Raw genomic sequence first — 10,841 nt, forward strand, 5'->3', positions numbered from 1 at the left:
ACCACAAAAGGCTGCTGACCTTTGTTTTCCCTTTGCAAGCTAACTTCTCAAGCTCTGGGGATGCCTCAGTGATCTCTGATATGGAATTAGTGGAGGCTGGCCGTTGCTCACCTCTACACAGCCTGCTGGTCATTAGCGAGCAGGAGTTCTGATGTTCCTCTCATCTTGGATGGTAAGAAATTTATGAAAATGCTAAGTCCTGAGGATTAAAAGAGGAAATGAGGACTAAATATACAAAATAGTCCAGAAGGTGGCAGGTGGAACAGAGCAATAATATATGATGTTAGTCATCAGTCATTAGTGCCACAGGGATCCTAGGCGATGGCTGGGAAATGGCTTTTGCAGGCTGAGATGGTGGTAGCGCTTCACCCTCTAAGGCAGGTGCCTATGATTCAATGGGTGAACTCACTGCCACCCCAGCAGGGTGGAGTTGGGGTTGGCTTGGTGAGAAGGGAGATGTCATCTTGCCCAAGGAGGCTTATCCCTTGTGAAAGTCTGGAACAACACACAAAACACCAGGAGGAACTGTTTCGGAGGGCTGTCTTGAATGTAAGCAGGCAGCCTCCATTTAGATCTCACTGATTCTTCTAGGATATTACAAAGCACTTTCTTACCCCAAATCCTTCAGTGCCACCCTGCCACTAAATACAAAGGAGAAGCTCTGCTTCCCACCGTGCAGAGGGGCCACGGGGATTGCATGGTCTCCATGACTGCCTCTTTGGCCCAGGGAAAGGGCCCAATCAGACAGCACCCCAGATCTTAAGAGAAGAACTTCCAGTCAAAACAACAGGGCACCCCCGTGTGCTGGAAGGTCCAACTCTCTCCAGTCCCAAGAGTGTTAAGCATCTGGCTAAGGCTTTGCTGAATTTCCCATAAGAGCTGCATTGTTTTCTTCTGTCTGTTAGACCTAGGAAGTTTTCTGGGTGTGGACGTAGGGCTTTTGCAAGTTTCAAAGCTTCCAGGGGATTAGAAACCATCATTCCCTAGCATTTACAAGAAAATCTTTTGTCCCCACTGCTTGATATCAAAAAACAATGGTCACTCTTCTTTTCCCCTAAGGAGGGAAATGGGAACACCCCGCTGACCATCTCCTTCTGCCTCAGGCACTTTCATGGAGACAGTCGAGGGCTTTGGGGCCTGTCCTACCTGGTGGTCTACTCAGTACAGCCATTGGCCTGGAAAAGGAGACATCTGTTAAGGTAACTGGTGATCCCATGTAAAAGCTTTGACTAAACCACAGGAGCTGGAACCACTTTCTCAGTAAAGCATGCCAGGAAGCACAAATAAAGTCATATGCTGCATAAGGACGTTTTGGTCAATGAGGGACTGCATAAATGATGGCGGTCCCATAAAATTATAATATCATATTTTTACTGTCCCTTTTCTATGTTTAGATAAACAAATATTACCATTGCATTACAACTGCTCACAGTATTTCAGCAGGAAAGGGCCCTTCGGGAGGGGCTCCAGCTTGCCTCTCCAGGTCTAGGTCTTATCGTTCTTCCCCTTGAAGTTGACCCTACAACCTTATTAAATCTTCTGCAGTTACCAAAAGTGATAATGTGCTTGGCCTTTGTTTAAACTGTGCTCTCTGCCTTGAGCTGTCCTCCTTCCCTCTGCTCAAGTGCCCCATTTTTCATGTCCCTTGGGAACAAGCTCAGGTGTCATCACTGAATTCAGGTAGATGCCCCTCTTATCTGTCCCCAGAGCATGCTGCACTTATCCCAATCACAGCACTTCTCATGCTCTGTTATAATTTCCTTCCTATTCCATTAGCATATGAGGAACTAAGGGCCATGTGTCATTCATCCTAGTACATGTTACTTAGTGGAGTTGCATAAATACTTATGGAATGAATAAATTGATTAAGAGGTGAGCTGGGCTCAGCTTGTGGATGATCCTGAAAGATAGATTGGCAGACTCTTACCTTTTTTGGGAGTGTGCAACTGGAAACTGCTTATTGTGTTTTTGAGGTGGGAGATAATTCTATTGGGACTGTCCTTTGGCATGATAGCTCTAGAATGAGTGCTAAGGTTGAATGGGATGGAAGAGAGAGCCAGTTAGCCATTGCAGGGTGCAGGTGAGATAGAATAAACTGAAGTTAAATAGGAGTAATGTGGGAACATTCAAAATAGGGTCAGTAAGAAGTGATCACAAATAACGCAAGGGAGAGGGAGGAATCAAGGGTGATGTGGAGGTTTCCAGCGTCTACTGAAGTGAGTGAATGAGGATGCCTCTTTCCCACTAGAGGAAGATAGGTATGGGGGTGGCCACAGCTGCCCAGTTGCATGGATAGGAACTCCTTGACTTACCTTTTATTAGAAGATGGGTAATGATGACTCCATCACTGTAACTGCAATCTATTCTGGGTGAACAGTGCCCATACGGTAAATGTTTTAAAATATTCTGAATATTGCCCCTGGTCCCAAGGGATGAAGGCATTGTGGAGGAGTTTTCCCTTAAACATAGTTGAAATAGGAGAAAAAAAAAGAAAAGAAAAAATCAGAAGTTATGTCTTAGAAGGGTGTTGATGTGGATTGGTTTACCAGGGTTGCTGTAACGAAGCAGCATGGCCTGGGTGGCTTGAACAACAGAGGTTTATTTTCTCACAGTTCTGGAGGCTGGAAGTCTGAGATCAGGCTGTCAGCGGGTTTGCATCCTCCTCAGGCCTCTCTCCGGGCATGTAGGTGGCTGTCATCTCCCTGCGTCCTCACAGGGTCTTTCCTGTGTGGGTGTCTGTGTCCTCATCTCTTCTTCTAAGGACACAAGTTGTTTTGGATTGGGATCCACCCTAGTTACTTCACTTAACTTTAATCACCTCTTTAAAGACCTACCTCCAAATAGGGTCACGGTGTGAGATACTGGGAGGTTAGGACTTCAATATATGCATTTTGGTGGCAGGAGGCGCACAATTCAGCCCACAACATGAGGCACGAGCAAAAATATAAATTTAAACAATGTTGGCAAAAACAGATTCAAAAGCAAAATGCAACGCCAAAGCATGAGGAAAGGGAAGAAGTTTTGGATAGTAGGCATGGATGAGGTGGTCCCGAGGGAGAGAAGAGGCTGGGGCACCACGCGGAGGGATTTGGCAGACCCTAAGTGGTTTCTCTCATTGTAGAGGGTCAGGAACAATTTGAACACAGAACAACTGAAGAGCCAGGCTTGATGGCTCTGTTAAGGAAAAGACACTTTTAGGACGTGCAGTTGGACCTTTTCAAGAAGCTGTTGGAGGTCAGGGTCTGAGTTGAGAAAGGAGGTTGGTCCTGTAAGTCATCGACACTCAGTTGCTTCTGGATCCCATCCTCACCCCCTGCACTGTGGGGTCCTTCTCAGGGAACTGGCCACTTCCCGATGCTCCCTGGGCTGCCATCAGCTGCCATGAACACTCTGCTTAGTGGAGGCTCCGTGGCCTGTGAATTAGCATCACCCTGAAATAACAAGCAGGGGCTTCCTATGAGTCAGCCATAGTCTGTTCAGAGATGCTGCCTAAAGGGTCTAAATCCAAAGGCATTAATTAATTTTTTCCCAGGGTCCACAGCGTGGGGAGCTCAAGCCCTTCCATTTCCCCTCATTCATACCGGCTGGGTAATATTATGTGGGTTCCATTTTTAATGTAGCAATGCCTTATTTGACAAACATCCAGACAGCACCCCCAACTTTGTTTTCTTGAGCAGAAGAGAGAAAACAAGAGATGAAGGCATTGATGCATCAGCCCTGCAGAAAAATGGCAAAGGTTACAATATGTTATATTTAGATCCACAATTTGCCTAAGGAAGATAATTGGGAAATTAAGTTGCCTGGTTGGGAAATCAGCCGTCCTTTTGTTTTTGTCTGGTTGTGTAGTCTCATAAATGTTCAGGGCTTCAATACCTTTAGGCACTTATAATTAATTTTTTAAAAATTGGAAGATTCAGTATATAAACTGCCTGATTTAATGAGATAAGTCAAAAGGAGAAAAAAGCAGGGAGTTTCTTGCAGTAATTGGTTGTTACGTTTTTCCACATTGCCATTCTAATTCATTCCTTTGAAAAGAGTTCGTTTTTCAGATTATATAAGTACCCATGGCAATAAGTGCTATTTATAATAAGGAGACATAATGAGTCTCAGCTGCACCCAGGGAGGTTGCAGCAGGTCAGGAGCCTCTCTGTCTGCTCCATTGTTGCTGGGAGAGAGGGTCTTGTTCCAAGGGTTGGGTGGGAAACAGGAATTCCCCACACTGTCCCTGAAATTGTGGAGTGATGAACTAGGGAGGGAAGTCTTTAACTGGAATTTTTCAATATTAGATTTTCCAGAGACTTCATTCAGCCCACTCTTCAGTAGGCAAATAAATCCTTTATGTAGAAAAAAAATCAAACCATTTCCTTTTGAATAAGGTAATCTCTGAATCTGAGGAACCCCGAGATAAGATGATGTATTAGCCTGCTCAGGCTGTCATAACAATGTACCGCAGACTGGGTGGCTTCAACGTCGGAGATTTATTTCCTTGCAGTTCCGGAGGCCGGGAGTTCTAGAATACATCAAGGCATCCACAGGTTTGGTGTCTTCTGAGTCCTCTCTCCCGGGCGTGCAGGGGGCTGTCATCTCCCTGTGTCCTCACATGGTCTTCACCTGTGTATGTGTGTCTTACTCTTTGCTTAAAAGGACATCAGTCATATTGGGTTAGGGTAGAGCCTCATTTTACCTTCACTACCGTTTTAAACACCCTATCTCCAAACACAGTCACATTCTGAGGTACTGGCTCTGCATATAAATTTGGGGGGACACATTTCAGCTCATAACAGATGTGCATCTTATTTTTGAAAATAAAATTACAGAGGTCTTTCCTCTTATTCCCTTTTCCTCTTTCACCATTCCTGCCTTTCCTGTATTAGCTGAGACAGTAATTCATATTGTCAGAGCACACTCTCTCTCTCTCTCACACACACAAACACACACACCTCCACACACTTTATCTTTCCTGCCTCCAAATTATTTTCTTGTTATTGGAAGCAAAAATGCATTTTTCCTTCATAGGCACCTTCTTACCCAGTCCTCAGTGGGTGCTGTGATCAAAGGAGGCCACCACAGCTCTATTAGCTCATGACCGAATAAAGCCAAATCTCACACCTTCCACAAGTGACCTGTGTTGCTCCCTTCCTGAGGTTGTTTCACAGAGAAGAGACCCAAGGTGAGGCTGGCTGTTGGCCTCCATCAGTGATAGTGATGGTTGGGTCACAGGTTGCTGAAGGAGTCAAGGGACTCATTCAATACTGGATGCTTCTGTTCCTCTTTCCTCTGGGGCTGGACTAATTAAGGAAAAATGTTTCCTGGCTGTTCAGGTTTCCTCCATGCTAATTCAGGCCTATTCTTGCAGATGCATACAGTTATGACTTCATTATGCTTGTTGGTATGGAAATAGAGGTAAGATCAGGTGCCCAGTGGTCTGAAAAATGTTGACATGCATTTTTGAGCCTGTCCACAGGTTGTCGTTAAAGCCTTGTCAGACTTCCCTGGGAGGACATTTAGAGTAAGAAAAAAGAGAACCTAGGAAAAATTCCTGGGAAACATCAGCATTTCCAGTTCAGCTGCATGCTCGCAGATGCGAAAAAGTCAGGGAAGTGGAAGCCAGGAAGGTGAGAGGAAAACCAGGGATGGGAGGAGCTGTGGAGATCAAGGGTGGAGCAAGAGTTTCATCGGGGAGGGCAGCAGTCTGCAGTGGCCAGGGTTGTGGATACATGAAGCATATGATTCCTGACTAAGTGAGGATTTCTGGAGTGCGTCATCTAATTTTCTCTGAACTCATTTTGCAAGAATTTCCTAGGGATTCCATTGGGGCGGGCGAGGTTCCCCTTGATGCTTTCATGTAGTAGTTGGCTCAGAGGGAATGGTGGAGGTAGGAGGCATATAGCTTCTCTTCAAGTACCACTTCAAATCCACTAGGTGTTATCTCTCATTTTGGCTACTGAGCTACATGTTGTGCCCCCGTTCCAGCACCTTCCAGCAGGTGTAACTGACAATACTCACCCCAGGCTCACACACATAGCCTTTGCTTTGTGCTGCTGTCTTCTCCATTGGTATGGCATGGAGCATGGCCATTAGCACCTGCTCAGTGCTCATGAGTGCACCAGAGTTATTTCCCTGTGGGCAGCTTGTGACCAGAGTAGGTCAGAAGCTAATGGAGAAATGCTTCCTCCTTTCCTCCTCTGGGAAAAAGGTCTGCAGAATTGAGCAACTGGTTGCCTGTGGTGATGGCCAACTTTCTGAACACATCATTAGAGTGTTAGGGTGACTCTCTCCTCCTCTGCTTTGCTTTCTCTCACCCTTGGTCCATGGACCACCCTCCCTACTGAAGTACTTGCAACTCAACTTTGGGGGAAACTGTGGATAAGAGAATTAGTCTGGGAAGAGTTGGATTACTTAAAAGTCAAAGAGGAATACGGACCCCATTGCTGGTGAGAAGAGGAGTGGTGATAATCCTTGGTATGCAACAGCTTCCTGTTACTATGGCTCTTGCCTGTGGTAGAGTGATGTGTGGCACAGGTGGAAGGTAATGCATTAACTTAGGTCAGCAGCTGGCAAGCCATCGTCCGTCGCCTATTTTTGTATGGCCTGTGAGTATAAAATGGCTTTTGCATTTTTAGAGGATTGGAACACACACACACACACACACACACACACACACACACACACAGAATATGCAACAGAGACTGTGTGTAGCCTACAAAGCCTAAAATATTTTCTGTCTTCCATTTACTGACAAAGTTTGCTGAACTCTGGTGTAAGTGATAGGGTACCATGTGAACAATGAGAACATGAAGAATGGCCATGGCAGCTGACAGCTAACAGCTAGATAGTACTAGTGAACATGAGTAACACTCACAGAATATAAGCAATAATTAGACAAGGCCACTGTGTCACCACCATGGAACAAGACAGACAAGACCACTTCATGACTGTGAGTGAAACAAGATAGAGACAAGGACACCCTGCAACTCCCCCTCCAAATAACTTAACATGCCACTCTTCTAACAAGAATAGGAGACTATCACTTTGTACTGATTGCAACTCTATCTGTGATTCAATCCTCCTGCCTCCTAATTAAAAATTACCAAGGAACCAAATCACTGAATTGTTCACACACCCTAACAGCATTGAGTCTAGAACTGTCTTTGTTTCCTTCAACTCTCCCTCCAATCACCTGGCACAAGGTCAAATTCTACAAAAATCCTATCTTAATTCCTAGTTTCCAAGATATCCCACAGCCCTACAGAAATAAAGACCACCCAACTGAGAACAAGTATGGTGATTTATTCGGAGCTTGCTGTAGCAAAAGAGTCGGCCACCATCACTGGTGTTTGGCAGAGACTCAAAGGCAGGCAGGGGGGTGGGAGAGCTTTACAGTGGGCAAAAAGGATGTCTTCAGGTGTGCCCGGATTGGAGGCTGTTGGCCTAGAGAAGCTGGAGGTGGCCAAGTAGGAGCAGGGCAGGCTATGTGATTGGTTGGGGACATATTTGACCTTCTCTGGTTTGTCCTGAATTGGAAGTGGGGACAAAAATCAAGAAATAGGTCAGCTATTAATCATGTGCTGCTCATTTTGGGCTGATTGCTACAGAGGTTGTGGCTCAGAGTCTTATTGCCACCTCTGGTCCAGCCACTGGCCATGGGTGTGTTCAGTTTTCGGTTCTCTGGAATGCCTTCTTTTCTCTGTAGTAAGCTCAATGAACTTGGAAGCAGATTCTCCCCGAGAGCCTCTAGGAAAGAGCCCAGCTCTGTCAGTGCTGATTTGGGCCTGTGAGACCCTAAGCTGAGAACACAGTTAAGGCCCCCCAGACTTCTGATCTCCAGAGTTAGAAATAAATGAGCACTCTTTCACGCTGCTGAGTTTATGCTAATTTGTTTGACCACAGGTGATTCCTGATGGTCACTGGTTACTGAACTTGGAAAACTGTGTGAGTGCAAGCATAATTATTAGGATCACAGTGTATGTTGGGTTTTGTTAACTGCATTGACAGCCTTAAAGAAAATGGTACCCTCAGGTCAGCCAACTGTCAACTCAAGGTGTGCTGTGAAAGCTGGAGGCCTGTAGAAAGAGTTTAAAGAACCATGACCTCCTTTAGCCAGAGGAAGACTGGATATCTACAAAGACCTCACTTGAGGCTGATCCTTCCTCACAAGATGGTGTTCATCCTCCTGAGCGTCTTTGCTGTGACCCCTTACCATCTCCATACCAATGACCAGGATCAGGCCTCATAGCCCTGCCTGCCCTGAAAACATAGGGATAAAACAGATCCCAGTGGTTATTTAGCGAATGTTCTGCATCCTCTGTGTCTGCATCAGTTACTACCTCAAAACAGCTGGCATTTTGCCTTTTTTCCCCCCACTAATTTAAAGTGTATTCTGAGAGCAGGGGTCAGCACACTCTTTCTTTAAGGGTCAGATTGTAAATATTTTCATTTCTGCAAACCATTTGGTCTTTGTTGTTATCCTCCACTTTGCCACTAGTAGACATAGATAATACATAAGCGAATGGGCATGGCTTTTGTTCCAATATAACTTGGTTTACAAAGACAGAAACAGGCCAGATTTGGCCCACAGGCTATAGTGTTCCAGCTTCAGTCTTAGAAAATCATTTAATCTCTCTGGGTTTCATTTCTACACCTGTAAAATTAGAGTATTGTTCTAAGACAATGGCTCTCACACTCCAGCTAGCATTAGAATCATGTGGAGAGCTACTGAAAGCACAGGTTCTTGCACCTTACTCCCAGTGATTCCAGTTGAATAGGTCTGGAGTGGGATCTGCATTTTTAACATGCTCCCAGGTAAAACTAGTGCCGCTGGTCCAGGGACCATGCTTTGAGTAGCAGAAGTCTTGGGCAATACTTCTCATCCCTGGCTTCAGAGGAGACTCGTGCTAAGAACTTTTAAAAAGATACTGATCCCTCTGTTCCACCTAAGACCAATTAAATTACAAGCAGAATCCAGGCTTCTGAGCATTTAAAATTTCCCCCAAGGGATCATGTACAATCAGGGTTCAGATCCACTGGTGGAGGTGAGCTCCACAGCCCTGCCCTCCAAGTATGATTCTTGATGAGTGGCCTTGGCATCAGCACAACGTAGGAACTTCCCAGTAACACACAGTCTCGGTCTCCACCTTGACCTACTGAATCAGAATCCACATTATAACAAGATCCCTTGGTGATGCATGAACACATTAAAGTTGGGGAAATGGGGTTCTACAAGAAGGAATGGATGAATATTTTCACAGGTTCCTCTTCTCCTACTACACACCAGGCACTGGGTGGGCTATACTTAAGTCACTTAAACTTGCCTGTGTAGGTTTTCTACTGTTGTCCTGAGAGATTAACATAAACTTAGTAACTTAAAGCAACACTCATTTATTTTCTCACAGTTCTGTGGATCGGCAGTCTGGGGAGGCTCAAGTGGGTTCTCTGCTCAGGATCTCACAGGCCCAGAGCAGGGTATTGCTGTGCTAGGCTCTTAACTCAGGCTTGGGGAAGGAATCCACTTCTAAGCTCAATTACGTTTTTGGCAGAATCAAGCTTCTTGCAGTTGTAGGACTGAGGTTGCTGTTTTCTTGTGAGCTGTTGGCCAGGGGCTGCCTTCTGCTTCTAGATGTCTCTTTGAGTTCCTTTTGACTTTTACATTATGTTCAAAGATAGCAACCATTCATCATATCCTCCTCATGCTTCCAACCTCTCTGACTCCTCCTTCCGCTACTAGCTAGTGAAAACTTGCTTTTAAAGAGCTCGTGTGATTATATTAAACTCACCTCCATAATCGCCAATTTTACTAATTCAAGGTTGATGGATTAGTAACCTTAATAACATCTGTAAAATTCCTTTTTCCATAGATGTGTTATCTCGTATATTCCCAGTCACTGGCATTAGGGCTGAAGGTCTTGGGGGAAATTTAAGAATTCTGTCTACCTCAATGTACCATGCCACTTACACGTCAGTCTTAGAGTCAGATTTTGAATCTAGGTGTGTCTGATCCCAAGGCTTATATGAACATTATTTTACCAATTTGTTTCTCTGTGGTAAGAACAAAGGTGTTCTTTGTTCAGAGAAATTTATAGTTATCAAAGAGCTTTCACATTTATTTTATTGTTTGATCTCATAAAAGACCTTTATTAGGTATTATTATTCTTTTTATGGGGGATTGAGAATGTTTAATTATTTGTTCAAGGGCCTATAAGCAGAATATAGAAAATTCAGGACTGAAGAATGGGTCTCCTGATTCCAAATTTCATACTTTTCCTTTTATATTACCACAATTTTATAATTTCTTATTTAGATCATTCTTGTTGTCTAATTAGAAAACAAATTTACCAGGATAGAATAAAAGAAACTAGCAGAGTAGTTGTAGATAGGATGCAAATGTCTGAATCCTGCAGTGGGCCCTGTACAGAAAAATAGACCCACCTGTTACGCTAATTGAAGGAAAAATTCTGCTGAAATTCAGAGAAGTACTCCATTCAGGTCTTAAAAATTATTATTCTTAAAGAAGACAGTCATTCAATTTTTAAATGTAATTTAGAAAACAACCAATTCACAAAACAAACACTTTTTACTGAATTACAAGTCAATCATGACCTTACTTTGGAGAAATGACAGGAAATATTGGCAAATCATGTGGATGCAACTCACATTTGTGATAAGAAAGTTAGCCTGCTCCCATGGATGAAGCTTAAGGAGAATCATAAAACCATCCTCCTTCTAGTGACTATCTTTCAGTTCATTCTCTTTTTGTTTCAAAAGCAAAGAAACCAATGTGACCTGAATGAACTATAATTACAAAGCTAAGATTCTTTCAGAGGGCAGGATGATATCTACTGGTT

This window comes from Pan troglodytes, chromosome 14 (assembly GCF_028858775.2).
Source record: "Pan troglodytes isolate AG18354 chromosome 14, NHGRI_mPanTro3-v2.0_pri, whole genome shotgun sequence".
Lineage (NCBI taxonomy): Eukaryota > Metazoa > Chordata > Mammalia > Primates > Hominidae > Pan > Pan troglodytes.